Source organism: Pelodiscus sinensis, chromosome 25 (assembly GCF_049634645.1).
Source record: "Pelodiscus sinensis isolate JC-2024 chromosome 25, ASM4963464v1, whole genome shotgun sequence".
Lineage (NCBI taxonomy): Eukaryota > Metazoa > Chordata > Testudines > Trionychidae > Pelodiscus > Pelodiscus sinensis.
The window spans coordinates 3,937,448-3,951,581 of NC_134735.1; the positions used below are offsets into that span (position 1 = coordinate 3,937,448).

The following is a 14,134-nucleotide window of genomic DNA, read 5'->3' on the forward strand; positions in this document are numbered from 1 at the left end:
CTTTTAAAGTTCTAGCCTTCACCGCATCCTCTAGCAAGAAGTTCCACAGGTTGACTGTGCACTGAGTGAAGAAAAATTTCCTTTGGTTTGTTTTAAACCTGCTGATCATTAATTTCATTGGGTGACCCCTAGTTCTTATTTTGTGGGAATAAGTAAATACCTTGTCCTTATTCGTTTTTTCCATACCAGTCATGATTTTATAGACCTCTATCATATCCCCCCCCCCCCAGTCTCTTCTTTTTCCAAGCTGAAAAGTTCAAATATTTTTAATCTCTCTTCATATGGGATGTGGTCCAAACCCCTCATCCTTTTTGTTGCCCTTTTCTGAACCTTTTCCAATGCCAATATATCTTTTTTGAGATGAGGCAACCACAACTGTACGCAGTATTCAAGATGTGGGTGAACCATGGTTTTATATAGCGGCAATAAGATATTTTCTGTCTTATTCTCTATCCCTTTTTTAATGATTCCTAATGTTCTATTTGCTTTTTTCACTGCTGCTTCACAGAGTGGATGTTTTCAGAGAACTATCCACAATGACTCCAAGATCTCTCTCTTGAGTAGTTGTAGCCAAATTAGTCCCCATCATATTGTATATACAGTTGGGATTACGTTTTCCAATGTGCATTACTTTACATTTATCAACATTAAATTTCATTTGCCATGTTGTTGCATTTAGCTGTAAAAACGAGTAGTCCTGTGGCACCTTAGAGACTAACAAATATATATATAGTCTCTAAGGTGCCACAGGACTACTCATTGTTTTTAAAGTTACAGACTAACATGGCAGCCCTTTTGAGACTTTTACTTTTAGCTGCACCATCTTCCTTGTCTACTATTACCCCTTCTCACATGCCTTTAAACCCCGCTTTTGGCATACTAATCCTGGCATCCTTTATGAACATAGCCTGGGATTCAAAGTCAAGTCCAAACCTCCAGCCATGGGGGGAAAGAAAAAGATCCCATTAAGAAAAATGTTGTCAAGGAAACTGTTCTCACTCTAGGCAGCCAATAACACTCAAAAGAAAATTCTCTCCACTGCACAGCTCAGGACAGCATGCTGTAGGCTCTGCAAATGGAACTGGGACAGCAGGAACTCAGCGCTGCCTACAAAGACGGGTATTGATTACCCTGTGGACTCCCTCCCAACCTGCTGTAGCTTTCTTTTGCATCTTGAGTAACAAGCCAGACTGGCTTTTCTTGTATGCTGCTGGCCAGATATGTTAAATGGGAGAGGGGTGAGCAGGAAGGTGACATATGTTAGAACAGACTGGCTCTTGGTACTGGTATTCTTCCTGCAAACATAATTACTTAAGCAAGATGAATACCCCGCATTTCAGTTAACTCCTCTCCAGCTTGTGCGAAATCCATTACCAGCTGCCTTGCATTTGACATGTGAGACTGCCCTTAATGATGACAGTAAATTTAAACACGGCAGGGAAGCTGTGGATTGCTGCCAGGTTTATACATGCCACTGTATTTAGATAGGAATCCTTTAGGATCACCCCTGTGGGGAAGACCACAGCTTTCCCCAGTTGCACTAACTGGGACCAAGAGCAATAAGCACATTGATCTCTCTCGCATGTGCATGCTTTCAGAATCCAGACTCCTGTCACTGATAGCCGGAGGTTGCTTCCGGGTCACTAAGTAATACCGGTATTCCAGGAGAAGCCTTGATTTCTGCAAACACAATTTTAGTATGGATTTCCTGTCTGCTTGTTTAAATGGAGACAAACCCGCTTATTCATTTGAGGCCCTCAGACTGGAATTAAAATTGGGTTCCCAAAGGCCCAGCAGAATTATCCAACTGCCTGCCTTTGGAAATGGATTTAAATGAACATTAGTGCTGACAAAAGCTAAAGGATGAGTGTACTGGTTCAAATTAAGGATGTAAAATCCCAGTTAATCAGTTAACCGGTTAATCTAATGTTTAACTTAACAAACTAGGGGACTTTCACTGTTCAGGCCCCTTGGCCCATGGGGCAGCCAGCTCCCAGCACCCACATTGGGGCTACTCCCAGCCACCACTGCCAGCTGTTCAGGGCTAGAACAGCCCTGTCCCTGCAGCAGGCTGCTCCCTGGGGAACTGGTTACACGCTCTCATCCCTAGTTCAGATCAGGAGCAGCGTAGTCCCGCAGACCGCTCTGTGAGCACACCTCACTCTTATCCAGTCCCCCATGCCTAGCGGTTCCGGAACTGCTGGGGAACATCCAATCCTGAGCCCTCATCCTCTGGCCATCACCAGAGTACGGGAGTCCTGTGCTCGATACCTACACAGCTCTGCCGATGCACCTCCCACCTGACCTGCGTCGTCCTTTCTTTGTCCTACTCCTGGTTCTCTTCTGAATGGGGATTTCCAACTATGTTTTATTTTGCCAGATAGCGCGAGTTTTCTCCTGACATGGGCAAACATCAAGTAGGTACTAGGGTGAATCCATTAAAACCATTTCCACTCATAAATCCAGCAGCACCGTAAGCCAGTCCTGTGCCGCCGAAAGATGATTTTCCTCACCAATCCTTCTGTATTTATTATTTGCGTCCACTCCCTTTATTCCACTTATTTGATAACGACAGGTGATTGCAAAAGGGCAGCTGCTGAAAAATGCCACGCTGGCTGGATCACATTAGATGACATTTTTTCCACTGTGATGATCTTTAAGCTCAAGCTGGGGCTGCAAAAAACCAGCCGCTCTTTCATTTACGAGAGGACAAAGCTGTCTTGTAAAAGAGCAGACCAGCGGAGGGTGACTGCATGTGATATCCCTATCTAGCTGCGATGAGGCAGCATGGACACAGCAGCCCAAATCAAAGCCATGCTGCTGCAAGGTTCAAGAGGAGAACAGGCCTCGGAAAGAAGGAATGTTTTGGTTTGTATCGTCTCATACAACATTTATCAATAGCCAGAAAAGGAACAGATCTTTGCATTTATTCTGCCAGTTCCTTGCTGGACAGTGGTTCAAAATGTCTGCATGGCTCCCTATAAGTACCATTGGGAAGCGCAACAGACCCTATCGTCTGTGGAAGGAAAAATCCTAGCAAGGGTGAATTAATTCTGAATCTCACAGCATTTGATTGTATAGGAACGAGGGACAGCGCCAAAGCACCATAGATAGAAAGCAGCATTGTCTAATCCAGGCATTTGGAAATCATGAGATTTGCATAAAATCTTGTGATTAAAAAGGACTATTGGTGTTCTTTTTATTTGCATTTTGGGCTCATCGGGTCACATGTTCAAGCATTACGCTGCAGCCACGAGGGCTAGGAGATACCAGAGGAGATTTTCATGCAAAACTCTTAACTGTGCCTGCTGTGGCTTTAAGAAAAAGACCACATATTGTGAGAGCGGACAACACTGGGAAAGAGTAGAGAGGCCGCTGGGGGGAAGGGAGGAATGGAATGCCTTGAGAAATGAGTAATAAACAATGGATTGAATGAATTTTTGATCCCAGCATATCAAGCGGCTGCCTTTGGATCTGGATTCAAAACTGATGATGGCCGGGGGAGGAGGAGGGAGTTTAGTTTGGGGTTGTGGAGCCAGCTGCGTGTAATTTGCTGCAACTGGCCACCTCTTTCTGCTATCCACCATATGCTATGCAAAACATTGAGCCAGGATTAGCAGTTCATGGCCATCGCTATCTTGCTTTCTGGCATGCCCCACGGCCCTCCTGCAGCTGCCAAGCAGTTAACTTGTTGGATCAGAGAATGTCTTTATGGACTCTGGCTACTGTGGGGCTGCAGAGCCCTACAGGATCACAGTGAGGACGGGGACACCATTAACGCTGCTGCTCTTTGGCAGGAAGAGAGCCCCTCCTCTGCCTTGCTTTGGTGGATTCTGTCCTGAAGCACTTTGCCTGGCCGCCTTCTGGAAACATGCCAGAACCTATCACAATGATCCATGCAAAGTCTGAATCACCCCTGACTAGCACCCTGTAACGTGCTCCTGGGTTTACTGGGGGTGGGACGGGTGCATGGGGTTGCAGCAATGGCTGGAAACGCCAAGGCTACGTCTAGACTGGCATGATTTTCCGGAAATGCTTTTAACGGAAAAGTTTTCCGTTAAAAGCATTTTCGGAACAGCGTCTAGATTGGCACAGACGCTTTTCCGCAAAAGCACTTTTTGTGGAAAAGCGTCCGTGCCAATCTAGACGTGCTTTTACGCAAAAAAGCCCCGATCGCCATTTTTGCAATTGGGGCTTTTTTGCGGAAAACAAATCTCAGCTGTCTACACTGGCCCTTTTGCGCAAAAGTTTTGCACAAAAGGGACTTTTGCCTGAACGGGAGCAGCACAGTATTTCCGCAAGAAGCACTGTTTTCTTACAGTAGGAAGTCAGTGCTTTTGCGGAAATTCAAGCGGCCAGTGTAGGCAGCTGGCTAGTTTTTCCGGAAAAGCGGCTGATATTCTGGAAAAACTGGCCAGTCTAGACACAGCCTTACAGTTTGATGGCGCAGCATTTGTGCTTGTTCACCGCTCTCATTCTGAAAAGTAGGCAGTCCATGCTGCTCATCCAATTTTGAGAGCAGTGGGTTTGTACCAGTCTGGGGCTGAGGTCTTGATCCAAAGGGGCCTGCTCTACCCCCATGTCCCTGCAGCCCCTGAGAAAGTCAGAGCAGGGGGTCTCCACATGCTGTCCTTGCCTGCAGACACCACTCCTGCAGCTCCCATTGATCAATAATGGAGAACTGTGGCCAGCGGAGGCTGTGGGGTTGGTGCCTGTAGATGAGGGGCAGCACATGAAGCCATGAGGCCACTGCTGAACATGCCAGTTGCTTTCAGGAGTGCAGGGCTAGGGCGAGAGCACCCTGCCACGCCAAATTCTCTGGGAAGTGTACTCAAGTGAATGAGCGTTGTCACAAAAACTCCAATTTAATTCAGGATCACACCGGGACAGACCCCAGAACCTTGCTACAGCAGCTGCTCTTCTGAGCGAGATTCATCCCAGCTTCCAAGCCAAGGACCAAATTAGCATCTAATGTGTCAGTAGAGAGAAGAGGCAACTTCATCAATATAAATGGATCTGGGCTTCTTCACAGGCCTCCCAAGATGCTGATAGGGCCTTCTACCATCTAGCAGTCCTGTGCTGATGCAGCAAAGCATGGAGAGAGCCCAATTTCCTGCTCTAGCAGCAGCATTTGCTACCCGATTCCTCCTCTCCCCGGACGCTCAGATCCTGAATAAAACCATCTCTTGTGTGTAAATATCCCTGGAGGGCAGTGTGGCAGTCTCCAGGGTCCCACTCGCTGTGGAATAACATCATTGGACCTGTAGAGGGAGTAACTATACAGCTCAGCTTCCAGATCAATTAGAATCAGCTGCTTGTTCTCAGCATAAAAAATACACAAGGAGCATTTCCCCACTAGACCCAGCAGTGAATCAGTGATGGAAAGTGGCTAGTGCTGTGTGGAGGAGATGCCCCTGAGCTATACTGCAAACAGACAGCGAACAGCAGGCTTGGTTTCTTTTCTTCCTTTTTCGCCTGGGATGTCTACCACTTGCCTCAGTGGATCAATGCACCCGGAACTGCTCAAACTGATTGCAGCTCCAACTCCATCTACCACCTCATCCCCCGCCTGCCCTCACCTTGTTGTCTTGGCTCTCTCAGCCGCAGACACGCATTGATTCACAGATCAATCAACGCGGCCTGAGTGCGCAGGGGAGGAGTTGTTCTTGTACAAGTTAACTCCATTTGGGTACCAAAGCTTGGGGACTTGGCTGGATTCCAGCAGGACTAGACTGGTGTTTGAGATATGCCCTATTTTCTGGTGTCCCCAACCTTGCTTCTGCTGCTGTCACACCGAGCAAGCTGGAGATAACTGAAAGGAAATTATAGGCACTCCTAAGCTTTAAGACCCCACACATTTTGGTGCCAAACTACGTCTCTGCACTCACTCATCCCATGCTCTCACCTAAATCACTCGCCAGGCCTGTACACGGTGTGGGTGTGAAAGCACCTTCCTATAATCCCCCAAGTAAGCATGCTCCAGCTGGCCAGGGGAAGGCAGGAGTTGCCGGAGCCTCCCTCCCGCATGGTCTGGCCGGCCGGGAGAAGGCTGGGGCTGATTTCCCCGCTTACTTGGGGAACCATGGGGAGTGCATTCACCCCCTTGCAGTACACATTTACAAAAAAAGTGCACACCCTGAAATTCCTGCATACGGGCGGCTCACCTTCCGCTCTTGGCACTGCAGTTTTATTCAGGCCACCTGTCTGTTTTCCTCCTCTAATTCTACCTCTCCTGTGGAGCCTGTTAAATCCAAGTCTATTGAATCCTAGAATCCCAGAACTGGAGGAGACCTCAGGAGTCATTGAGTCCAGCCCCCTGCCCAAAGCAGGACCAACCCCAACTCAATCATCCCAGCCAGGGCTTTGTCAAGCCAGGACTTAAAACCTCTAGGGATGGAGATTCCCCCACCTCCCTAGGGAAACGATTCTAGTGCTTCACCACCCTCCTAGGGAAATAGTTTTTCAAAATATCCAACCTAGACCCCTCCCCCTCTGCAACTTGAGCCCATTGCTCCTCGTTCTGCCACCTGTCCCCACTGAGAACAGCCTCTCTCCATCCTCTTTGTAACCCCACTTCAGGAAGCTGAAGGCTGCTATCAAATCCCCCCTCACTCTTCTCTTCTGCAGACTAAACAAGCCCAAATCCCTCAGCCTCTCCTCAGAGGTCATGCGCTCCAGCCCCCTAATCATTTTGGATGAGCCTCCACTGGACCCTCTAATGCGTCCACATCCTTTCTGTAGTGGGGACCCCAGAACTGGACGCAATACTCCAGATGTGGCCTCACCAGAGCTGAATAAAGGGGAAGAATCACTTCTCTAGATCTGCTGGTAATACTTCTAATGCAACCTAATATTCCATTCACCTTCTTGGCTACAAGGGCACACTGCTGAATCATATCCAGCTTCTCATCCACTGGAATCCCCAGGTCCTTTTCTGCCAAACTGCTACTTAGCCAGTCAGACCCCAGCCTGTAACACTGCTGGGGATTCTTCCATCCCAAATGCAAGACCCTACACTTGTGCTTGTTGAACCTCATCAGATTTCTTTTGGCCCAATCCTCTAATCTGTCTAGGTACTGGACAATCAAGGTACCTGGATCTTGAGCTTTGCTGTTCACTGTTGCACTACATGAATATCCACACAGCACGAACCGACCTCACAGAATCCTGTCCTAAGCATGAAATGTGCTCAGTGTAAAACTCTGAGTTAACCTAAGAACCACCACACAGATCAGACCAATGGTCCATCTATCCCAATGTCCTGTCGGCCGACAGTGGCCAATTCTAGGTGGCCCAGAGAGGATGAACAGAACAGGCGATCCATCCTCTCACCCATTCCCAGCCTCTGACAAACAGAGGGTAGGGACACCATCCCTGCCCATCCACGTGAACAGCCATTAATGGACCTGTCCTCCATGAATTTATCTAGCTCTTTATTGAACCCTGTTACAGCCCTGGCCTTCACAACATCCTCTAGCAAGGAGTTCCACAGGTTGACTGTGTGTTATGTGAAAACAAATATTTTTTGTTTGTTTGTTTTAAACCTGCTACCTGTTAGTCCTCTCTGGAATGGTCTCTTCAATAGTCGTTCCAAAGTCCTGGTCAGGAATGGAGAGATGACTCTGGGGACATTACAAAGCATTCTTGCATTGATCTCTGTGTCTGCAACAATACCCCTACATCTTCCATCTACACAGACTATTTTCCTATATATTGTAATTGTCTCTATTAGCCTGGAGCAGGTACTTTATCTTTCTATTCATTCTATAGGAAGCAGTGTATATTGTGGTGCTGTGTAAACAATGGCATGTCATATAAAATCATGACTGGTGTGGAGAACGTGAATAAGGAAAAGTTATTTACTTGTTTCCATAAAATAAAAATGAGGAGGCACCAAATTAATTTAATAGAAAGCAGGTTAAAAAAACCCAAAGGAAGTATTGCTTCATGCAGCACACACGCAACCTGTGGAACTCCTTGCCAGAGGATGTTGTAAAGATCAGGATTTTAATAGGGTTCAAAAAAGAGCTAGATAAAGTCATGGAGGATAGGTCCATCAATGCTTATCAGCCAGGATGGGCAGGAATGGTGTCCTTAGCCTCTGTTTGTCAGAGCCTGGGAATGGGTGAAAGGGAATGGCTCACTTGGGGTACGTCTACATAGCAACTTTATTTCGAAATAACTAGCGTTATTTTGAAATAATGTCGAAATACTGTCAAGATGGAGGACTTCTTACTCCGACTCCTGTACTCCTCATTGTATAAGGAGTAAGGGAAGTTGGAGGAAGAGGGCTCTATTTCGAAATAAGTGCTGTGTAGACACCCCCAATTTCGAAATAAGAGATTTCGAAATAAGCTATGCAATTGATGTAGCTCAATTTGCGTAGCTTATTTTGAGTTAAGCACTGCTGTGCAGATGCACCCTCAGGGATTCCCTGTTCTGTTCTTTCCCTCTGGGGCAGCTGCATTGGCTGCTATCACAAGACAGAATATTGGGCTATATGGACTTTCTGTCTGACCTAGTACAGCCATGCTTATGATCTCGTGTCAGAACATGTTCCTGAATGACACAGATTTAATTTAAAAAAGAGAAAACAAACCAACTGCATGTGTCCCCTCCCTGCTACCCTCCTCCTCCACAACTCAACTTCACTGCATCTGGCTTGAGTGCTTTGCTCAAGGTCTCTGGAGGGCCTGCTTTCTGACATCCAGGGCCATCCTGATATTCTTCCCGGTAACAGTTTTGAAGGACAAGTCCAAATGTAACCTCTCAATGTATAAGTCCAGTACTGAAAGTGCAATAACACAGAGTAATTGCTTTTCGAGTCAGCCAAGGCTTTCTGACTGCAGAGTCTGTAGAGCCTAATGGAGCAAGCAATGGCTTCCTAATGGCTATCAGCAATTTCTGAGCTCCCAGAAAACCAATATCAAATCGATAGTCAGGAAGAACTGGAGCAGCTATGATAAGCTCTCCCACGCAGACTGGCAGAAATATATTTGCAGACTTATAAAATGAATTGATCTCCTAAAGCATGGATGAACAAGTGCCCTTATTTGCTTAGAATTCTCTGGAACTTAGATATAGATCTATCTATCTATCTCATTGTTATCACCATAGTATCGTCACACTTCATAACATCTGCATTATAAACTTAAGTCTCTCATGTTTGCAGTGTGGTTCAAGTGGAAAACAAAGGAGAATGGCACAGCAATGCAAATAGGAAAGGGTTTTTTCCTGGCATACGTGGAATTCATGATCCCTCTGCAACAAGAAAATGAAAATTATACTAACGCACTGGTGGGATTTATTTAATGCTGAGTTTGCATTTACTGTGATACAAAGAGGGAATTTTAGATGGATTTGGGATGATCTGCCCTGACAGAGTTCAGACAAGAAGTAATTTCTATTCCTCAGCCAAGGAAGATTCAAGGCAAACATTATTACACAGGAACACTGTTTTTTTTTAACTAACATGATAAATTACAAGCAGCCCTTGGGCTCCAGGTATGCTGCAAGTACAGCATAGCAAGATTTTTGTGCCCCTAGTTATACAGTACGTTATTTCCTTACAGTGATAGTACTTTGCAATTATAGAACATCTTCAATTCACAGAATTTGGTGAGGATTAGTTATTTAATCCTCACATCACCCCAGGAGGCAAGCAAGGATTAATACTCCCATTTTACAGAGGGAATTGTGATGCTGTGAATGAAATAACTTGCCCACATCAGGGTGTCTGTGGCAGGACCCAGACTTTGACTGTGTTAGATGTGTGTTCAGCAATGAACAATGAGGTCCCCTCTAACCTTTTCCAACCATGTACAGATTTTTTCCATCCATGTGTGGAGTAAGTTTTAATGTGCACTGAGGCTTGTGCGAAGGCACGCTGCTAGTAGAAACAAAAACCGAGCTGCAGGCATTCTGCTAATCTGCTGGGCAGCATTTGACTTTCTCCTGAGTGGCCACCCAAGAGCCCAGTTTACAGGGAGCACTGGTGTCAATCCCTAACTGGGGCCCACAAACAGTGCCATGATACATACAATAAAAGCTCAGAACAGAACCTAACTCCTAGTTTTATGCCTTCATCAGCAGACCTTTCTCCTATAATCTAGACAGTATAAAATAGCTCTGAGCTGATTTTATTTTACAAATATATAGAGGCAGGTAAAGACATCCATTACTAACAAAATGTAAGATAATTTGCTAATAGAGCTGGTTCTCAGTATATTAGCCCTTGGCTCCTATTCCATGTCAGGTATGTCAAAAAGATCCTGTTTGCTGTGCTTAGTTGACATATGACAAATGTAGAATGTTTTCTCTTCTATTCTGTTTCTAGGATCTTATCCTGCTTTTATCGCCATGGTATCCAAGAGCCTTCCAGGGTTTAAAAGGAACTCAGTGACTAGCTCCTGTCCAGTTGGGTTTCTTGCTTTGTTCTCCAGGACTGAAACTACATTTTTTAGGGTGTCTAGACATGAAATTTATTCCAGAAAAAGGTAGAGTGAGAATTTAAAATGGGAGATGTGTTCTTCAGCTCCTCCCTATGTAGATAAGCCCTTAAAAGCTGATGCTCTCTGGATCATTGTTTGGGAAGGCAAGATGGGAGAGGTGTGCTTTACATTTGGACTAGAAAATCAGAAGAGGAGAGATGGTTTTTAGATCTTGCAGTAACAAGTTCCACAGATGTGGGCTGACTTTTGAAAAAGCCTACAGTATGCAAACTTTCACAAAACGTGGTGAACTCTTACCATGGTGAAGAAATCATCCAAAAGTTGCCTCATCTTACAGAGCCTGAAACAAACTCTTGGTGAGGAATAATATGAGCTGCCCCTTTCATCTAGGGGACTGACTCTTACAGTGCTGGGTTTTCTGCATAATTCCCACTGCCATCAATGGGATATGTGCTGTGGATCAAGGATAGTTTAACTTGGCTTATTTCATAGCCCTGGGCCACAAAACAGAACTCAATATTATTTTATCCCCCCGTCAGTTTGACAGCCATACCACGATTGAAGTTCGGGGCTATGTGCTAGTTATTTATGATGATAAAGTGTGTATGTGGGAGGGTCTACTCCCAGCTCTGCACTGACATACTGTGTCCCTTTGGACAAGTCACTTTTCTTCTCTATGCCTGTTTCCCCTCAACCCTTCGTCTATGTCTTGTGTAGAATGACTGTAAGCTTTGTGGAGCAGGGACTGACTGTCTTTTGCTATGAATCTGTACAACTCTTAGCACAACAGGACACTCATCTCAGCTGGGGTGTGCAGATGTTACTATAATAGCAATTCTCAGACTGTGGTTTGACCCAGTTTTAATGGGTCATCTGGGCTTGGTGTTAGACTTGCTGGGGGAGGGGGCCAAAACTGAAGCTCCAGCCTTACTATTGGGGTCTGAAGCCAATGAGTAGCAGAGCCCTTTGGCCCTCTCCCTGCCTAAAGCTGAAGTCTTTGGGCTTCAGCTTTGCCCTCCCCGCCCCACATGGGGTGGTGGGGCTCAGGGCTTTGACCCCTTTTCCTGAAGTTGGAGCCCCCTGCACTATAACCCACTGCCCCCCACCCCCAATTCATTTCGATTCCCAGCTACAAACCCTTAAGGGCTCCCTATCAGGCCGCCTCTTCTAGTCACACCCATTGCAGCTACTAATGCCAAGTTAGCCCCACACCCTCAGCAACAGCCCCCCCAATACCCCTCCAACTAGCCCCCAGCCCCTCTAACCCCCCCAGCTATAAGCCCCTGGAACCCTCAACTACCCCCCAACCCCTCTAACCCCCCCCCAGCTATAAGCCCCTGGAACCCTCAACTACCCCCCAACTCCTCTAACCCCCCCCCAGCTATAACCCCCTGGAACCCTCAACTACCCCCCAACCCCTCTAACCCCCCCCCCAGCTATAACTCCCTGGAACCCTCAACTACCCCCCCAGCCCCCCCAGCTATAACCCCCTAGAACCTTCAACTACCCCCCAACCCCTCTAACCCCCCCCCAGCTATAACCCCCTGGAACCCTCAACTACCCCCCAGCCCCTCTAACACCCCCAGCTATAACCCCCTGGAACCTTCAACTACACCCCCAGCCCTTCTAATCTTCCCCAGCTATAACCCCCTAGAACCTTCAACTACCCCCCCAACCCCTCTAGCCCCCCCCCAGCTATAACCCCCTGGAACCCTCAACTACCCCCCCAACCCCTCTAGCCCCCCCCAGCTATAACCCCCTGGAACCCTCAACTACCCCCCAACCCCTCTAACCCCCCCCCAGCTATAACCCCCTGGAACCCTCAACTACCCCCCAGCCCCTCTAACACCCCCAGCTATAACCCCCTGGAACCCTCAACTACCCCCCCAGCCCCCCCAGCTATAACCCCCTAGAACCTTCAACTACCCCCCCAACCCCTCTAGCCCCCCCAGCTATAACCCCCTAGAACCTTCAACTACCCCCCCAACCCCTCTAGCCCCCCCCAGCTATAACCCCCTGGAACCCTCAACTACCCCCCCAGCCCCTCTAACCCCCCCCCCAGCTATAACCCCCTGGAACCTTCAACTACCCCCCCAGCCCCTCTAACCCCCTGGAACCCTCAACTACCCCCCCAGCCCCTCTAACCCCCCCCCCCCAGCTATAACCCCCTGGAACCTTCAACTACCCCCCCAGCCCCTCTAACCCCCCCCAGCTATAACCCCCTGGAACCCTCAACTACCCCCCCCCCCCAACCGCCGCCCGCCCCGCCCCGCCGCACGTGCACGGTCATTGCCGCCGCCGAGTGTGAACTCAGAGGCCGCGCGGGCCCCGCCTCAGCCACGTGACCCTCTTCCGCCAACGGCCGTCGCGGGGCGCGCGTGTCACGTGGGCCGCGCGGGCCCGAGCTGGAGGGAGCCGTTGGCGCCTGGGCGCGAGGCCCCGCTGGTGCGTGGGGGGGATGGGAGAAATGGGCGGGGTCGCCGGGATCCGACCCGGCTGGGCAGGGAGAGTCCCTGTGGCCCCCCCCAGTGGGGGGGGGGTGTCTCTGTGCCCCTCCCCGTGGGGTAAGGTGGGGCCCGGGTCCTTCCCTTTGGGGTGGGGGAATCCACGTGCCCTCCCCCCGAGGGGTGGGGTGGGGGTCCCTGTTGCTTGGTTGCAGGCTGTGGGGTTGAGGCCTTGGTTCTGCCCAAAGGAGGGACTCTTGCGTTGTGATTATTGCATGTATTTGCATAACACCCCGGTGGTGCTGGGGCATGCAGTGGGTGCATGGGGGTGCATCGGTGCACATGCACGACGATGTGTGCAGAGCATGCATGGAGTTACGTGGCACACGCATGCAAGTGTGCAGTGTTACCTGGAGGTGTGTGGAGGTGCAATAGGTTGGGAAATTTGAGCCAGCGTGTGCAAATGTACAACACGAACAGTCACACACTACCAGAAGCATTATGGGCAGCATCAGTGAGTATTGGTGTGTTTTAAGATTGTGCAAGATTGCATGGATGTGTAGAGCACTTGGGCAAAAATTAGACATCTTGTATTTTATGTAATAACTAGGGTGGCCAGATGGTTTCAACAAAAATACCAGACACACTTGACATTACATCACAATCTACATTGCATCTTAGTTAGAAAATACCGGACATTTCTATTTTCTCAATTTGTTTCCCAAACAGAAAGCTCAAATACTGGGCTGTCCGGTTCAAAACCGGACACCTGGCAACCCTAATAATAACTTCCAAGACTTATGTGGGAAAAGAGGGCACGAGAGAACATTTGTAGTGGGAGGCTAAATCCAAATTTTCAAAGTTGTGTGCTTAATGTATCCACCAGAGGTTTGGGGATCCCACAGCTCCAGTAGGGAACCCAAGTTAGAAAATAACATCTGTTTTGAAGGAAGGGAGCATTAAGGAGCTATTTGGGTGCATTTACACTGCACCCTTTACTCAAAATAAGCTAAGCAATTTGAGCTATGCAAATTGAGTAGCTTATTTCGAGTTAATTTCAAAATTTTCAAAATAAATTGCTATTCCAAAACGTCTCTTAATCCTTGTGGAATGAAGTTTACAGGGATGTCAGAATAGCGAGCCCATTATATTTCAAAATAACAGCCTTGTTTCAAAAACAAGGAATAGCTATTTCAGGATACCAGAAGTACCCCGAAATAGTGCCGCTGTGTAGACGTA

General features: G+C 47.8%; 1 protein-coding gene across 1 annotated transcript in view; it reads left to right on the forward strand.

Moving 5' to 3' along the window:
* The first annotated feature begins 13,027 nt into the window (after positions 1-13,027).
* SPOCD1 (SPOC domain containing 1) overlaps positions 13,028-14,134 on the forward strand; it is a 33,775-nt gene continuing 32,668 nt past the window's right edge. Inside the window, exon 1 of the mRNA XM_075908518.1 lies at positions 13,028-13,409. The gene's annotated coding sequence lies outside the window, so the exon portion shown is untranslated. The remainder of the gene's footprint in view (positions 13,410-14,134) is intronic.